General features: G+C 38.2%; 2 long non-coding RNA genes across 7 annotated transcripts; both read right to left on the minus strand.

Moving 5' to 3' along the window:
- LOC133750430 (uncharacterized) lies at positions 1–9,072 on the minus strand. 5 transcript variants are annotated; one of them, XR_009864711.1, is made up of 13 exons: positions 8,964–9,072; positions 8,086–8,178; positions 7,541–7,633; positions 6,994–7,080; positions 6,113–6,218; positions 5,566–5,891; positions 4,478–4,570; positions 3,597–3,702; positions 3,050–3,375; positions 1,966–2,058; positions 1,085–1,190; positions 538–863; positions 1–90 (listed from the first exon to the last, which is right to left on the minus strand). It is a non-coding gene; the product is annotated as an uncharacterized LOC133750430 (long non-coding RNA). The 5 variants fall into 5 exon arrangements; XR_009864709.1 differs by lacking the exon at positions 1–90 and having other exon boundaries at positions 225–863; positions 5,566–5,658; positions 5,754–5,891; XR_009864710.1 differs by lacking the exon at positions 1–90 and having other exon boundaries at positions 225–863; positions 3,050–3,142; positions 3,238–3,375.
- A 695-nt stretch (positions 9,073–9,767) lies between these two features.
- LOC133750432 (uncharacterized) lies at positions 9,768–14,990 on the minus strand. Of its 2 annotated transcripts, XR_009864714.1 has the most exons (9): positions 14,755–14,990; positions 14,396–14,533; positions 14,208–14,300; positions 13,668–13,760; positions 12,577–13,216; positions 11,696–11,788; positions 11,151–11,243; positions 10,604–10,709; positions 9,768–10,149 (listed from the first exon to the last, which is right to left on the minus strand). It is a non-coding gene; the product is annotated as an uncharacterized LOC133750432 (long non-coding RNA). The 2 variants fall into 2 exon arrangements; XR_009864713.1 differs by having other exon boundaries at positions 14,208–14,533.
- Positions 14,991–16,161: the final 1,171 nt, after the last annotated feature.

The following is a 16,161-nucleotide window of genomic DNA, read 5'->3' on the forward strand; positions in this document are numbered from 1 at the left end:
TCGCTCTCATACATTTCCTCCTGGCCCCTGTACATCCATCTGATCTTCTCCCTCCATCCTCTTGTCCTGATCTCCTCCACTGATCCCCAGCTATTACAAATTTATAGAAGAGACAGAATCAGGAACATATGTCTATGAATTATTCTCCCTGATGATACTATAGCACATTTGGTACATGTTTTCTTATTCTTCCATATAGTTGTACCACAGTTTTGGATTCGTTACACAGCAATTTAACCAATCATTTCACGGACATCCAATAGAAGATCTTGTCTTCACAACCAAAGTAAGTTTGTATTCATTTATTAATTGATTGTAAACTGGCTTAAAAGTTCATAGGCGAAATTCTATTAACCATTTTAACAGATGTGTTGTCAGAACAATTAAACTCTGTAAGCTTATGGATCAAATGTTTTTCTACAAGTTGTTTGGTAAAATTGTGTAGAGTGAGCAGTAGCTCTTCAAAGACAGGATAGATGTGTTTGTACATTTGTATACAGTAACAAAATGTCCCATCACTCAAGATGGTAAACTCACCCATCGCTCACATGCATTTCCTTCTAATCCCTGTGTATCCACAGACCTTCTCCCTCCATCCTCTTGTTCTGCCCTGCTATACTGGCGTCCAGGCTATTGCATTTTATAGAACAGATTCAGAATCGTGACCGTATGTCTATGAATTTTTCCCACTAATATCTTAGCAAATCTTGTAAACTTTTTCTTACTTTTTCATATAGCTGAGCCATATTTTTGGATTTGTTACAAAACAATTCAAAGAATCACTTCATGAACATTCAATAGGAGACCTTGGCTTCATATCCAAAGTGAGTTTGTATTCATTTCTTCATTGATTGTCAACTGGCCTATAAAGACATAGGTGAAATTCTATGAAGCATTTTAACAGATTTTCCATGTGTTGTCAGAACAGCTGAACATTTTTCAGCTTGTGCAGCCGATTTTTTCCCACAAGTTATTTGGTCAAATTGTGTATACTTATCAGTATCTCGTAGAAAATAGGATATATTTGTTTTTATGTTTTTATACAGTAATGAAATTGTCACGTGATTCAAGACGGTAAACTCACCCATCGCCCTCATACATTTCCTCCTGCTGTCTGTCCATCCATCTCATCTTCTGCCTGCACCCTCTTGTCCTCTCCTACTGCACTGATCTCCACGCTATTACCTCTTCTAGAAGAGACTCAGAATCAGGAACATTATGTCTATGAATTATTCCCATTAATATCTTAGCAAATCATGTAAACTTTTTCTCATTCTTCCATGCAGTTTGCCCATGTTTTTGGATTATTTACAAAGCAAATCAACCAGACATTTCACGAATATTTAATAGGAGATCGTGGCCTCCCCTCCAAAGTAAGTTTGTATTCATTTATAATTGTTGTAAACTGGATACAACTCTGTTAGCCATGTTTCAGATCTTCCATGTGTTGTCAGAAATATTAAACTCTTGTCAGCTTACTTATCAGATGTTTTTCTACATGTTGTCTTGTAAAATAGTGTATAGTAAGCATTATCACTTCAAAGAATAGGTTTTTTTTAGTGGATAAATCATTTTTTAAAAGGTTTATTTATTTACTTGAGGGGCAGAGCTAGAGAGGGAGGGAGAGACAGAGTGAGAGAGGTCTTCATCTGTTGGTTCACCTCCTATATGGCGGCAATGATCCTCGCTGGGCTGATCCTAGGCCAGGAGCCAGGACCTTTCTCGCGTGTCCCACTTGGGGTGGGGACCCAAGCACTTGGGCATCTTCCACTGCTCTCCCTGGCCATAAGCAGAGAGCTGGATCAGAAGAGGAGCAGCCGGGACAGGAACCAGTGCCCATGTGTGATTCCTGGTCCACAGGTGGAGGCTCAGCCTACTATGCCACAGCACTGACCCCAACATATTTGTTTTTAACATATGTATACAGTAATGAAATTGTCCCATCATTCAAGATGGTAAACTGACCCGTCACTCTCATACATTTCCTCCTGGCCCCTGTTCATCCATCTGATCTTCTCCCTCCGTCCTCTTGTCCTGATCTCCTCCACTGATCCTGAGCTATTACAAATTTATAGAAGAGGTTCAGAATCATGAACATATGTCTATGAATTATTCCTACTGATACTGTAGCAAATTTGGTACATGTTTTCTTATTCTTCTATATAGTTGGACCACAGTTTTGGATTCATTACACAACCATTTAACCAACCATTTCACAAGCATCCAATAGAAGATCTGGTCTTCACAACCAAAGTAAGTATTCATTTATTAATTGATTGTAAACTGGCTTAAAAGTTCATAGATGAAATTCTATTAATCATTTTAACAGATTTTCCATGTGTTGTCAGAACAATTAAAGTCTGTAAGCTTATGAATCAAAAGTTTTTCTACAAGTTATTTGGAATAATTGTGTAGAGATAGCAGGGGCTCTTAAGATTAGGGTATACTTGTTTTTTACATTTATATACGGTAATGAAATTGTCCCATCATTCAAGATGGTAAGTCACCCATCGCTCTCATACATTTCCTCCTGGCCCCTGTTCATCCATCTGATCTTCTCCCTCTGTCCTCTTGTCCTGACCTCCTCCACTGATCCCCAGCTATTACAAATTTATAGAAGAGACTCAGAATCAGGAACATATGTCTATGAATTATTCTCCCTGATGATACTATAGCACATTTGGTACATGTTTTCTTAATCTTCCATATAGTTGTACCACAGTTTTGGATTCGTTACACAGCAATTTAACCAATCATTTCACGGACATCCAATAGAAGATCTTGTCTTCACAACCAAAGTAAGTTTGTATTCATTTATTAATTGATTGTAAACTGGCTTAAAAGTTCATAGGCGAAATTCTATTAACCATTTTAACAGATGTGTTGTCAGAACAATTAAACTCTGTAAGCTTATGGATCAAATGTTTTTCTACAAGTTGTTTGGTAAAATTGTGTAGAGTGAGCAGTAGCTCTTCAAAGACAGGATAGATGTGTTTGTACATTTGTATACAGTAACAAAATGTCCCATCACTCAAGATGGTAAACTCACCCATCGCTCACATGCATTTCCTTCTAATCCCTGTGTATCCACAGACCTTCTCCCTCCATCCTCTTGTTCTGCCCTGCTATACTGGCGTCCAGGCTATTGCATTTTATAGAACAGATTCAGAATCGTGACCGTATGTCTATGAATTTTTCCCACTAATATCTTAGCAAATCTTGTAAACTTTTTCTTACTTTTTCATATAGCTGAGCCATATTTTTGGATTTGTTACAAAACAATTCAAAGAATCACTTCATGAACATTCAATAGGAGACCTTGGCTTCATATCCAAAGTGAGTTTGTATTCATTTCTTCATTGATTGTCAACTGGCCTATAAAGACATAGGTGAAATTCTATGAAGCATTTTAACAGATTTTCCATGTGTTGTCAGAACAGCTGAACATTTTTCAGCTTGTGCAGCCGATTTTTTCCCACAAGTTATTTGGTCAAATTGTGTATACTTATCAGTATCTCGTAGAAAATAGGATATATTTGTTTTTATGTTTTTATACAGTAATGAAATTGTCACGTGATTCAAGACGGTAAACTCACCCATCGCCCTCATACATTTCCTCCTGCTGTCTGTCCATCCATCTCATCTTCTGCCTGCACCCTCTTGTCCTCTCCTACTGCACTGATCTCCACGCTATTACCTCTTCTAGAAGAGACTCAGAATCAGGAACATTATGTCTATGAATTATTCCCATTAATATCTTAGCAAATCATGTAAACTTTTTCTCATTCTTCCATGCAGTTTGCCCATGTTTTTGGATTATTTACAAAGCAAATCAACCAGACATTTCACGAATATTTAATAGGAGATCGTGGCCTCCCCTCCAAAGTAAGTTTGTATTCATTTATAATTGTTGTAAACTGGATACAACTCTGTTAGCCATGTTTCAGATCTTCCATGTGTTGTCAGAAATATTAAACTCTTGTCAGCTTACTTATCAGATGTTTTTCTACATGTTGTCTTGTAAAATAGTGTATAGTAAGCATTATCACTTCAAAGAATAGGTTTTTTTTAGTGGATAAATCATTTTTTAAAAGGTTTATTTATTTACTTGAGGGGCAGAGCTAGAGAGGGAGGGAGAGACAGAGTGAGAGAGGTCTTCATCTGTTGGTTCACCTCCTATATGGCGGCAATGATCCTCGCTGGGCTGATCCTAGGCCAGGAGCCAGGACCTTTCTCGCGTGTCCCACTTGGGGTGGGGACCCAAGCACTTGGGCATCTTCCACTGCTCTCCCTGGCCATAAGCAGAGAGCTGGATCAGAAGAGGAGCAGCCGGGACAGGAACCAGTGCCCATGTGTGATTCCTGGTCCACAGGTGGAGGCTCAGCCTACTATGCCACAGCGCTGACCCCAACATATTTGTTTTTAACATATGTATACAGTAATGAAATTGTCCCATCATTCAAGATGGTAAACTGACCCGTCACTCTCATACATTTCCTCCTGGCCCCTGTTCATCCATCTGATCTTCTCCCTCCGTCCTCTTGTCCTGATCTCCTCCACTGATCCTGAGCTATTACAAATTTATAGAAGAGGTTCAGAATCATGAACATATGTCTATGAATTATTCCTACTGATACTGTAGCAAATTTGGTACATGTTTTCTTATTCTTCTATATAGTTGGACCACAGTTTTGGATTCATTACACAACCATTTAACCAACCATTTCACAAGCATCCAATAGAAGATCTGGTCTTCACAACCAAAGTAAGTTTGTATTCATTTATTAATTGATTGTAAACTGGCTTAAAAGTTCATAGATGAAATTCTATTAATCATTTTAACAGATTTTCCATGTGTTGTCAGAACAATTAAAGTCTGTAAGCTTATGAATCAAAAGTTTTTCTACAAGTTATTTGGAATAATTGTGTAGAGATAGCAGGGGCTCTTAAGATTAGGGTATACTTGTTTTTTACATTTATATACGGTAATGAAATTGTCCCATCATTCAAGATGGTAAGTCACCCATCGCTCTCATACATTTCCTCCTGGCCCCTGTTCATCCATCTGATCTTCTCCCTCTGTCCTCTTGTCCTGACCTCCTCCACTGATCCCCAGCTATTACAAATTTATAGAAGAGACTCAGAATCAGGAACATATGTCTATGAATTATTCTCCCTGATGATACTATAGCACATTTGGTACATGTTTTCTTAATCTTCCATATAGTTGTACCACAGTTTTGGATTCGTTACACAGCAATTTAACCAATCATTTCACGGACATCCAATAGAAGATCTTGTCTTCACAACCAAAGTAAGTTTGTATTCATTTATTAATTGATTGTAAACTGGCTTAAAAGTTCATAGGCGAAATTCTATTAACCATTTTAACAGATGTGTTGTCAGAACAATTAAACTCTGTAAGCTTATGGATCAAATGTTTTTCTACAAGTTGTTTGGTAAAATTGTGTAGAGTGAGCAGTAGCTCTTCAAAGACAGGATAGATGTGTTTGTACATTTGTATACAGTAACAAAATGTCCCATCACTCAAGATGGTAAACTCACCCATCGCTCACATGCATTTCCTTCTAATCCCTGTGTATCCACAGACCTTCTCCCTCCATCCTCTTGTTCTGCCCTGCTATACTGGCGTCCAGGCTATTGCATTTTATAGAACAGATTCAGAATCGTGACCGTATGTCTATGAATTTTTCCCACTAATATCTTAGCAAATCTTGTAAACTTTTTCTTACTTTTTCATATAGCTGAGCCATATTTTTGGATTTGTTACAAAACAATTCAAAGAATCACTTCATGAACATTCAATAGGAGACCTTGGCTTCATATCCAAAGTGAGTTTGTATTCATTTCTTCATTGATTGTCAACTGGCCTATAAAGACATAGGTGAAATTCTATGAAGCATTTTAACAGATTTTCCATGTGTTGTCAGAACAGCTGAACATTTTTCAGCTTGTGCAGCCGATTTTTTCCCACAAGTTATTTGGTCAAATTGTGTATACTTATCAGTATCTCGTAGAAAATAGGATATATTTGTTTTTATGTTTTTATACAGTAATGAAATTGTCACGTGATTCAAGACGGTAAACTCACCCATCGCCCTCATACATTTCCTCCTGCTGTCTGTCCATCCATCTCATCTTCTGCCTGCACCCTCTTGTCCTCTCCTACTGCACTGATCTCCACGCTATTACCTCTTCTAGAAGAGACTCAGAATCAGGAACATTATGTCTATGAATTATTCCCATTAATATCTTAGCAAATCATGTAAACTTTTTCTCATTCTTCCATGCAGTTTGCCCATGTTTTTGGATTATTTACAAAGCAAATCAACCAGACATTTCACGAATATTTAATAGGAGATCGTGGCCTCCCCTCCAAAGTAAGTTTGTATTCATTTATAATTGTTGTAAACTGGATACAACTCTGTTAGCCATGTTTCAGATCTTCCATGTGTTGTCAGAAATATTAAACTCTTGTCAGCTTACTTATCAGATGTTTTTCTACATGTTGTCTTGTAAAATAGTGTATAGTAAGCATTATCACTTCAAAGAATAGGTTTTTTTTAGTGGATAAATCATTTTTTAAAAGGTTTATTTATTTACTTGAGGGGCAGAGCTAGAGAGGGAGGGAGAGACAGAGTGAGAGAGGTCTTCATCTGTTGGTTCACCTCCTATATGGCGGCAATGATCCTCGCTGGGCTGATCCTAGGCCAGGAGCCAGGACCTTTCTCGCGTGTCCCACTTGGGGTGGGGACCCAAGCACTTGGGCATCTTCCACTGCTCTCCCTGGCCATAAGCAGAGAGCTGGATCAGAAGAGGAGCAGCCGGGACAGGAACCAGTGCCCATGTGTGATTCCTGGTCCACAGGTGGAGGCTCAGCCTACTATGCCACAGCGCTGACCCCAACATATTTGTTTTTAACATATGTATACAGTAATGAAATTGTCCCATCATTCAAGATGGTAAACTCACCCATCGCTCTCATACATTTCCTCCTGGCTCTTGTTCATCCGTCTGATCTTCTCCCTCCGTCCTCTTGTCCTGCTCTGCCGTACTGAACTCCAGGGTATTACATTGTATAGAAGAGGCTCAGAATCAGGAACATATGTCTATGAATTATTCCCACTAATATCTTAGCAAATCATGCAAACTCTTTCTCATTCTTCCATGCAGTTTGCCCATATTTTTGGATTATTTACAAAGCAACTCAACCAGACATTTCACAAATATTTAATAGGAGATCATGGCTTCCCCTCCAAAGTAAGTTTGTACTCATTTAGTAATCGTTATGAACTAGCTTATAAATTCATAGGGAAAATTCTGTTAACCAGTTTTCAGATTCTCCATGTGTTGTCAGAACAATTGAACTCTTGTCAGCCAATGTGTCAGGTTTTCTTCTACGAGTTGTGTGGTAAAATTGTGTAGAGTGAGCAGCAGCTCTTCATAGAATAGGATATACTTGTTTTTTACATTTGTATATGTAATGAAATTGTCCCATCATTCAAGATGGTAAACTCACCCATCGCCCTCATACATTTCCTCCTGGCCCCTGTTCATCCATCTGATCTTCTCCCTCCGTCCTCTTGTCCTGACCTCCTCCACTGATCCTCAGCTATTACAAATTTATAGAAGAGGCTCAGAATCAGGAACATATGTCTATGAATTATTCCCACTAATATTTAGCAAATCATCTAAACTTTTTCTCATTCTTCCATGCAGTTTGCCCATGTTTTTGGATTATTTACAAAGCAAATCAACCAGACATATCACGAATATTTAATAGGAGATCGTGGCTTCACCTCCAAAGTAAGTTGTACTCATTTAGTAATCGTTGTGAACTAGCTTAAAAATTCTTAGGGAAAATTCTGTTAACCAGTTTTCAGGTTTTCCATGTGTTGTCAGAACAATTGAACTCTTGTCAGCCAATGTGTCAGGTTTTCTTCTACGAGTTGTGTGGTAAAATTGTGTAGAGTGAGCAGTAGCTCTTCATAGAATAGGATATACTTGTTTTTTACATTTGTATATGTAATGAAATTGTCCCATCACTCAAGATGGTAAACTCACCCATCGCTCTCATACATTTCCTCCTGGTTCTCGTTCATCCATCTGATCTTCTCCCTCCGTCCTCTTGTCCTGACCTCCTCCACTGATCCCCAGCTATTACAAATTTATAGAACAGGCTCAGAATCAGGAACATTTGCCTATGAATTATTCCCACTAATATTTAGCAAATCATGCAAACTTTTTCTCATTCTCCCATGCAGTTTGCCCATGCTTTTGGATTATTTACAAAGCAACTCAACCAGACATTTCACGAATATTTAATAGGAGATCGTGGCCTCCCCTCCAAAGTAAGTTTGTATTCATTTATAATTGTTGTAAACTGGATACAACTCTGTTAGCCATGTTTCAGATCTTCCATGTGTTGTCAAAATATTAAACTCTTGTCAGCTTACTTATCAGATGTTTTTCTACATGTTGTCTTGTAAAATAGTGTATAGTAAGCATTATCACTTCAAAGAATAGGTTTTTTTTAGTGGATAAATCATTTTTTAAAAGGTTTATTTATTTACTTGAGGGGCAGAGCTAGAGAGGGAGGGAGAGACAGAGTGAGAGAGGTCTTCATCTGTTGGTTCACCTCCTATATGGCGGCAATGATCCTCGCTGGGCTGATCCTAGGCCAGGAGCCAGGACCTTTCTCGCGTGTCCCACTTGGGGTGGGGACCCAAGCACTTGGGCATCTTCCACTGCTCTCCCTGGCCATAAGCAGAGAGCTGGATCAGAAGAGGAGCAGCTGGGACAGGAACCAGTGCCCATGTGTGATTCCTGGTCCACAGGTGGAGGCTCAGCCTACTATGCCACAGTGCTGACCCCAACATATTTGTTTTTAACATATGTATACAGTAATGAAATTGTCCCATCATTCAAGATGGTAAACTCACCCATCGCTCTCATACATTTCCTCCTGGCCCCTGTTCATCCGTCTGATCTTCTCCCTCCGTTCCCTTGTCCTGCTCTGCCGTACTGAACTCCAGGGTATTACATTGTATAGAAGAGGCTCAGAATCAGGAACATATGTCTATGAATTATTCCTACTAATATCTTAGAAAATCATGTAAACTTTTCCTCATTCTTCAATGCAGTTTGCCCATGTTTTTGGATTATTTACAAAGCAACTCAACCAGACATATCACGAATATTTAATAGGAGATCGTGGCTTCCCCTCCAAAGTAAGTTTGTACTCATTTAGTAATCATTATGAACTAGCTTATAAACACATAGGGAAAATTCTGTTAACCAGTTTTCTGGTTTTCCATGTGTTGTCAGAACAATTGAACTCTTGTCAGCCAATGTGTCAGGTTTTCTTCTACGAGTTGTGTGGTAAAATTGTGTAGAGTGAGCAGTAGCTCTTCATAGAATAGGATATACTTGTTTTTTACATTTGTATATGTAATGAAATTGTCCCATCATTCAAGATGGTAAACTGACCCGTCACTCTCATACATTTCCTCCTGGCCCCTGTTCATCCATCTGATCTTCTCCCTCCGTCCTCTTGTCCTGATCTCCTCCACTGATCCTGAGCTATTACAAATTTATAGAAGAGGTTCAGAATCATGAACATATGTCTATGAATTATTCCTACTGATACTGTAGCAAATTTGGTAAATGTTTTCTTATTCTTCTATATAGTTGGACCACAGTTTTGGATTCATTACACAACCATTTAACCAACCATTTCACAAGCATCCAATAGAAGATCTGGTCTTCACAACCAAAGTAAGTTTGTATTCATTTATTAATTGATTGTAAACTGGCTTAAAAGTTCATAGATGAAATTCTATTAATCATTTTAACAGATTTTCCATGTGTTGTCAGAACAATTAAAGTCTGTAAGCTTATGAATCAAAAGTTTTTCTACAAGTTATTTGGAATAATTGTGTAGAGATAGCAGGGGCTCTTAAGATTAGGGTATACTTGTTTTTTACATTTATATACGGTAATGAAATTGTCCCATCATTCAAGATGGTAAGTCACCCATCGCTCTCATACATTTCCTCCTGGTTCTCGTTCATCCATCTGATCTTCTCCCTCCGTCTTCTTGTCCTGACCTCCTCCACTGATCCTCAGCTATTACAAATTTATAGAAGAGGCTCAGAATCAGGAACATATGTCTATGAATTTTTCCCACTAATATCTTAGCAAATCATGCAAACTCTTTCTCATTCTTCCATGCAGTTTGCCCATATTTTTGGATTATTTACAAAGCAACTCAACCAGACATTTCACGAATATTTAATAGGAGATCGTGGCTTCCCCTCCAAAGTAAGTTTGTACTCATTTAGCAATCGTTGCAGACTAGCTTATAAACTCATAGGGAAAATTCTGTTAACCAGTTTTCAGATTCTCCATGTGTTGTCAGAACAATTGAACTCTTGTCAGCCAATGTGTCAGGTTTTCTTCTACGAGTTGTGTGGTAAAATTGTGTAGAGTGAGCAGTAGCTCTTCATAGAATAGGATATACTTGTTTTTTACATTTGTATATGTAATGAAATTGTCCCATCATTCAAGATGGTAAACTCACCCATCGCCCTCATACATTTCCTCCTGCTGTCTGTCCATCCATCTCATCTTCTGCCTGCACCCTCTTGTCCTCTCCTACTGCACTGATCTCCACGCTATTACCTCTTCTAGAAGAGACTCAGAATCAGGAACATTATGTCTATGAATTATTCCCATTAATATCTTAGCAAATCATGTAAACTTTTTCTCATTCTTCCATGCAGTTTGCCCATGTTTTTGGATTATTTACAAAGCAAATCAACCAGACATTTCACGAATATTTAATAGGAGATCGTGGCTTCACCTCCAAAGTAAGTTTGTACTCATTTAGTAATCTTCGTGAACTAGCTTAAAAATTCTTAGGGAAAATTCTGTTAACCAGTTTTCAGGTTTTCCATGTGTTGTCAGAACAATTGAACTCTTGTCAGCCAATGTGTCAGGTTTTCTTCTACAAGTTGTGTGGTAAAATTGTGTAGAGTGAGCAGTAGCTCTTCATAGAATAGGATATACTTGTTTTTACATTTGTATATGTAATGAAATTGTCCCATCATTCAAGATGGTAAACTCACCCATTGCTCTCATACATTTCCTCCTGGTTCTCATTCATCCATCTGATCTTCTCCCTCCGTCCTCTTGTCCTGACCTCCTCCACTGATCCCCAGCTATTACAAATTTATAGAACAGGCTCAGAATCAGGAACATTTGCCTATGAATTATTCCCACTAATATTTAGCAAATCATCTAAGCTTTTTCTCATTCTTCCATGCAGTTTGCCCATGTTTTTGGATTATTTACAAAGCAAATCAACCAGACATTTCACGAATATTTAATAGGAGATCGTGGCTTCACCTCCAAAGTAAGTTTGTACTCATTTAGTAATCGATATGAACTAGCTTATAAATTCATAGGGAAAATCTTGTTAACCAGTTTTCAGATTTTCCATGTGTTGTCAGAACAATTGAACACTTGTCAGCCAAGGTGTCAGGTTTTCTTCTACGAGTTGTGTGGTAAAATTGTGTAGAGTGAGCAGTAGCTCTTCATAGAATAGGATATACTTGTTTTTACATTTGTATATGTAATGAAATTGTCCCATCATTCAAGATGGTAAACTCACCCATCGCCCTCATACATTTCCTCCTGGTTCTCGTTCATCCATTTGATCTTCTCCCTCCGTCCTCTTGTCCTGACCTCCTCCACTGATCCTCAGCTATTACAAATTTATAGAAGAGGCTCAGAATCAGGAACATTATGTCTATGAATTTTTCCCACTAATATTTAGCAAATCATCTAAACTTTTTCTCATTTTTCCATGCAGTTTGCCCATGCTTTTGGATTATTTACAAAGCAACTCAACCAGACATTTCACGAATATTTAATAGGAGATCGTGGCCTCCCCTCCAAAGTAAGTTTGTATTCATTTATAATTGTTGTAAACTGGATACAACTCTGTTAGCCATGTTTCAGATCTTCCATGTGTTGTCAAAATATTAAACTCTTGTCAGCTTACTTATCAGATGTTTTTCTACATGTTGTCTTGTAAAATTGTGTATTGTAAGCACTATCACTTCAAAGAATAGGATTTTTTAGTGGATAAATCATTTTTTAAATGATTTATTTATTTACATGAGGGGCAGAGTTAGAGAGGAAGGGAGAGATAGAGAGTGAGAGATGTCTTCCATCTGTTGGCTCACTACCTATATGGCGGCAACGATCCTCGCTGGGCTGATCCTAGGCCAGGAGCCAGGACCTTTCTCGTGTGTCCCACTTGGGGTGGGGACCCAAGCACTTGGGCATCTTCCACTGCTCTCCCTGGCCATAAGCAGAGAGCTGGATCAGAAGAGGAGCAGCTGGGACAGGAACCAGTGCCCATGTGTGATTCCTGGTCCACAGGTGGAGGCTCAGCCTACTATGCCACAGCGCTGACCCCAACATATTTGTTTTTAACATATGTATACAGTAATGAAATTGTCCCATCATTCAAGATGGTAAACTCACCCATCGCTCTCATACATTTCCTCCTGGCTCTTGTTCATCCGTCTGATCTTCTCCCTCCGTCCTCTTGTCCTGCTCTGCCGTACTGAACTCCAGGGTATTACATTGTATAGAAGAGGCTCAGAATCAGGAACATATGTCTATGAATTATTCCCACTAATATCTTAGCAAATCATGCAAACTCTTTCTCATTCTTCCATGCAGTTTGCCCATGTTTTTGGATTATTTATAAAGCAACTCAACCAGACATATCACGAATATTTAATAGGAGATCGTGGCTTCCCCTCCAAAGTAAGTTTGTACTCATTTAGTAATCATTATGAACTAGCTTATAAATTCATAGGGAAAACTCTGTTAACCAGTTTTCAGATTTTCCATGTGTTGTCAGAACAATTGAACTCTTGTCAGCCAATGTGTCAGGTTTTCTTCTACAAGCTGTGTGGTAAAATTGTGTAGAGTGAGCAGTAGCTCTTCATAGAATAGGATATACTTGTTTTTTACATTTGTATATGTAATGAAATTGTCCCATCATTCAAGATGGTAAACTGACCCGTCACTCTCATACATTTCCTCCTGGTTCTCGTTCATCCATCTGATCTTCTCCCTCCGTCCTCTTGTCCTGACCTCCTCCACTGATCCTCAGCTATTACAAATTTATAGAAGAGGCTCAGAATCAGGAACATATGTCTATGAATTTTTCCCACTAATATTTAGCAAATCATCTAAACTTTTTCTCATTCTTCCATGCAGTTTGCCCATGTTTTTGGATTATTTACAAAGCAACTCAACCAAACATTTCACGAATATTTACTAGATCTTGGCCTCACCTCCAAAGTAAGTTTGTACTCATTTAGTAATCAATATGAACTAGCTTAAAAATTCTTAGGGAAAATTCTGTTAACCAGTTTTCAGATTTTCCTTGTGTTTTCAGAACAATTGAACACTTGTCAGCCAAGGTGTCAGGTTTTCTTCTACAAGTTGTGTGGTAAAATTGTGTAGAGTGAGCAGTAGCTCTTCTAAGAATAGGGTATACTTGTTTTTTACATTTATATACGGTAATGAAATTGTCCCATCATTCAAGATGGTAAACTCACCCGTCGCTCTCATACATTTCCTCCTGGCCCCTGTACATCCATCTGATCTTCTCCCTCCATCCTCTTGTCCTGATCTCCTCCACTGATCCCCAGCTATTACAAATTTATAGAAGAGACAGAATCAGGAACATATGTCTATGAATTATTCTCCCTGATGATACTATAGCACATTTGGTACATGTTTTCTTATTCTTCCATATAGTTGTACCACAGTTTTGGATTCGTTACACAGCAATTTAACCAATCATTTCACGGACATCCAATAGAAGATCTTGTCTTCACAACCAAAGTAAGTTTGTATTCATTTATTAATTGATTGTAAACTGGCTTAAAAGTTCATAGGCGAAATTCTATTAACCATTTTAACAGATGTGTTGTCAGAACAATTAAACTCTGTAAGCTTATGGATCAAATGTTTTTCTACAAGTTGTTTGGTAAAATTGTGTAGAGTGAGCAGTAGCTCTTCAAAGACAGGATAGATGTGTTTGTACATTTGTATACAGTAACAAAATGTCCCATCACTCAAGATGGTAAACTCACCCATCGCTCACATGCATTTCCTTCTAATCCCTGTGTATCCACAGACCTTCTCCCTCCATCCTCTTGTTCTGCCCTGCTATACTGGCGTCCAGGCTATTGCATTTTATAGAACAGATTCAGAATCGTGACCGTATGTCTATGAATTTTTCCCACTAATATCTTAGCAAATCTTGTAAACTTTTTCTTACTTTTTCATATAGCTGAGCCATATTTTTGGATTTGTTACAAAACAATTCAAAGAATCACTTCATGAACATTCAATAGGAGACCTTGGCTTCATATCCAAAGTGAGTTTGTATTCATTTCTTCATTGATTGTCAACTGGCCTATAAAGACATAGGTGAAATTCTATGAAGCATTTTAACAGATTTTCCATGTGTTGTCAGAACAGCTGAACATTTTTCAGCTTGTGCAGCCGATTTTTTCCCACAAGTTATTTGGTCAAATTGTGTATACTTATCAGTATCTCGTAGAAAATAGGATATATTTGTTTTTATGTTTTTATACAGTAATGAAATTGTCACGTGATTCAAGACGGTAAACTCACCCATCGCCCTCATACATTTCCTCCTGCTGTCTGTCCATCCATCTCATCTTCTGCCTGCACCCTCTTGTCCTCTCCTACTGCACTGATCTCCACGCTATTACCTCTTCTAGAAGAGACTCAGAATCAGGAACATTATGTCTATGAATTATTCCCATTAATATCTTAGCAAATCATGTAAACTTTTTCTCATTCTTCCATGCAGTTTGCCCATGTTTTTGGATTATTTACAAAGCAAATCAACCAGACATTTCACGAATATTTAATAGGAGATCGTGGCTTCACCTCCAAAGTAAGTTTGTACTCATTTAGTAATCTTTGTGAACTAGCTTATAAATTCACCCATCATTCCTATATATTTCCTTCTGCTCTCTGTTCATCCATCTGATCTTCTCCCTCCATCCTCTTGCCCTCCTCTGCCATACTGAAATCCTGGCTATTAGATTTTGTAGAAGAATCTCAGAATCAGGAATATTTATCTATGTATTTTTACTTTGATGCCTTAGCAAACCTAGTAAACTCTTTCTCATTCTTCCATATAGTTTGTCCATGTTTTTGGATTTTTTTACAACACAATTTCACCAGTTATTTCATGTATATGCAATAGGAGGTATTGTCTTCACATCCAAAATAAGTTTATATTTACTTATTAATTGATTATAAACTTTCTTATAAATTTATGTAAAATTGTATTTGTAATTTTAAATATTTTCTATTTTCATTGGAAACATAATACTGTCACTATTTGTACCACTATTTTTTTCAACAGATTGTTTGGCAAATATCTTTATAGGAAAAAATATCAATTTAAGAAATTGAATTTATTTTTTAAAATTTTTGCAAGGCAGAGTTAGACAGTGAGAGAGAGACAGAGAGAAAGGTCTTCCTTCTGCTGGTTCACTCCTCTAATGGCCGCTATGGCCGGCGCTGCTCTGATCCAAAGCCAGGAGCCGGGTACTTCCTCCTGGTCTTCCATGTGGGTGCAGGGGCCCAAGCACTTGTTCCATCCTCCTTTGCCTTCCTGGGCCACAGCAGAGAGCTGGACTTGAAGAGGAGCAACCGAGACTAATCCCCGGAGCCCCAACGGGGACTAGAACTTGGGTGCCAGTGCCGCAGGTAGAGGATTAGCCAAGTGAGCCCCAGCGCCTGCCCAAATTTATTCATTTTTAACATATGCATACAGTAATGAAACCATCATCTCATTTAGACCGTGAACTTGTCCATCCTTAGATATTTCTTTCTGCTCCTTGTTTACTCATCTGACCTCCACCCTCCCGCCTCCCATTCTTCCCTGAACCACTGATCCCAGTCTATCCCATTTTATAAAAGGTAATTCAACATGATGGGTATTCTTATTGTTTTTATGGATTAGTTAAGTCAGCATGTCCTGATATTGATCCATATTTTTTT

Source organism: Lepus europaeus, chromosome 21, assembly GCF_033115175.1.
Source record: "Lepus europaeus isolate LE1 chromosome 21, mLepTim1.pri, whole genome shotgun sequence".
In the NCBI taxonomy this organism is placed as follows: domain Eukaryota; kingdom Metazoa; phylum Chordata; class Mammalia; order Lagomorpha; family Leporidae; genus Lepus; species Lepus europaeus.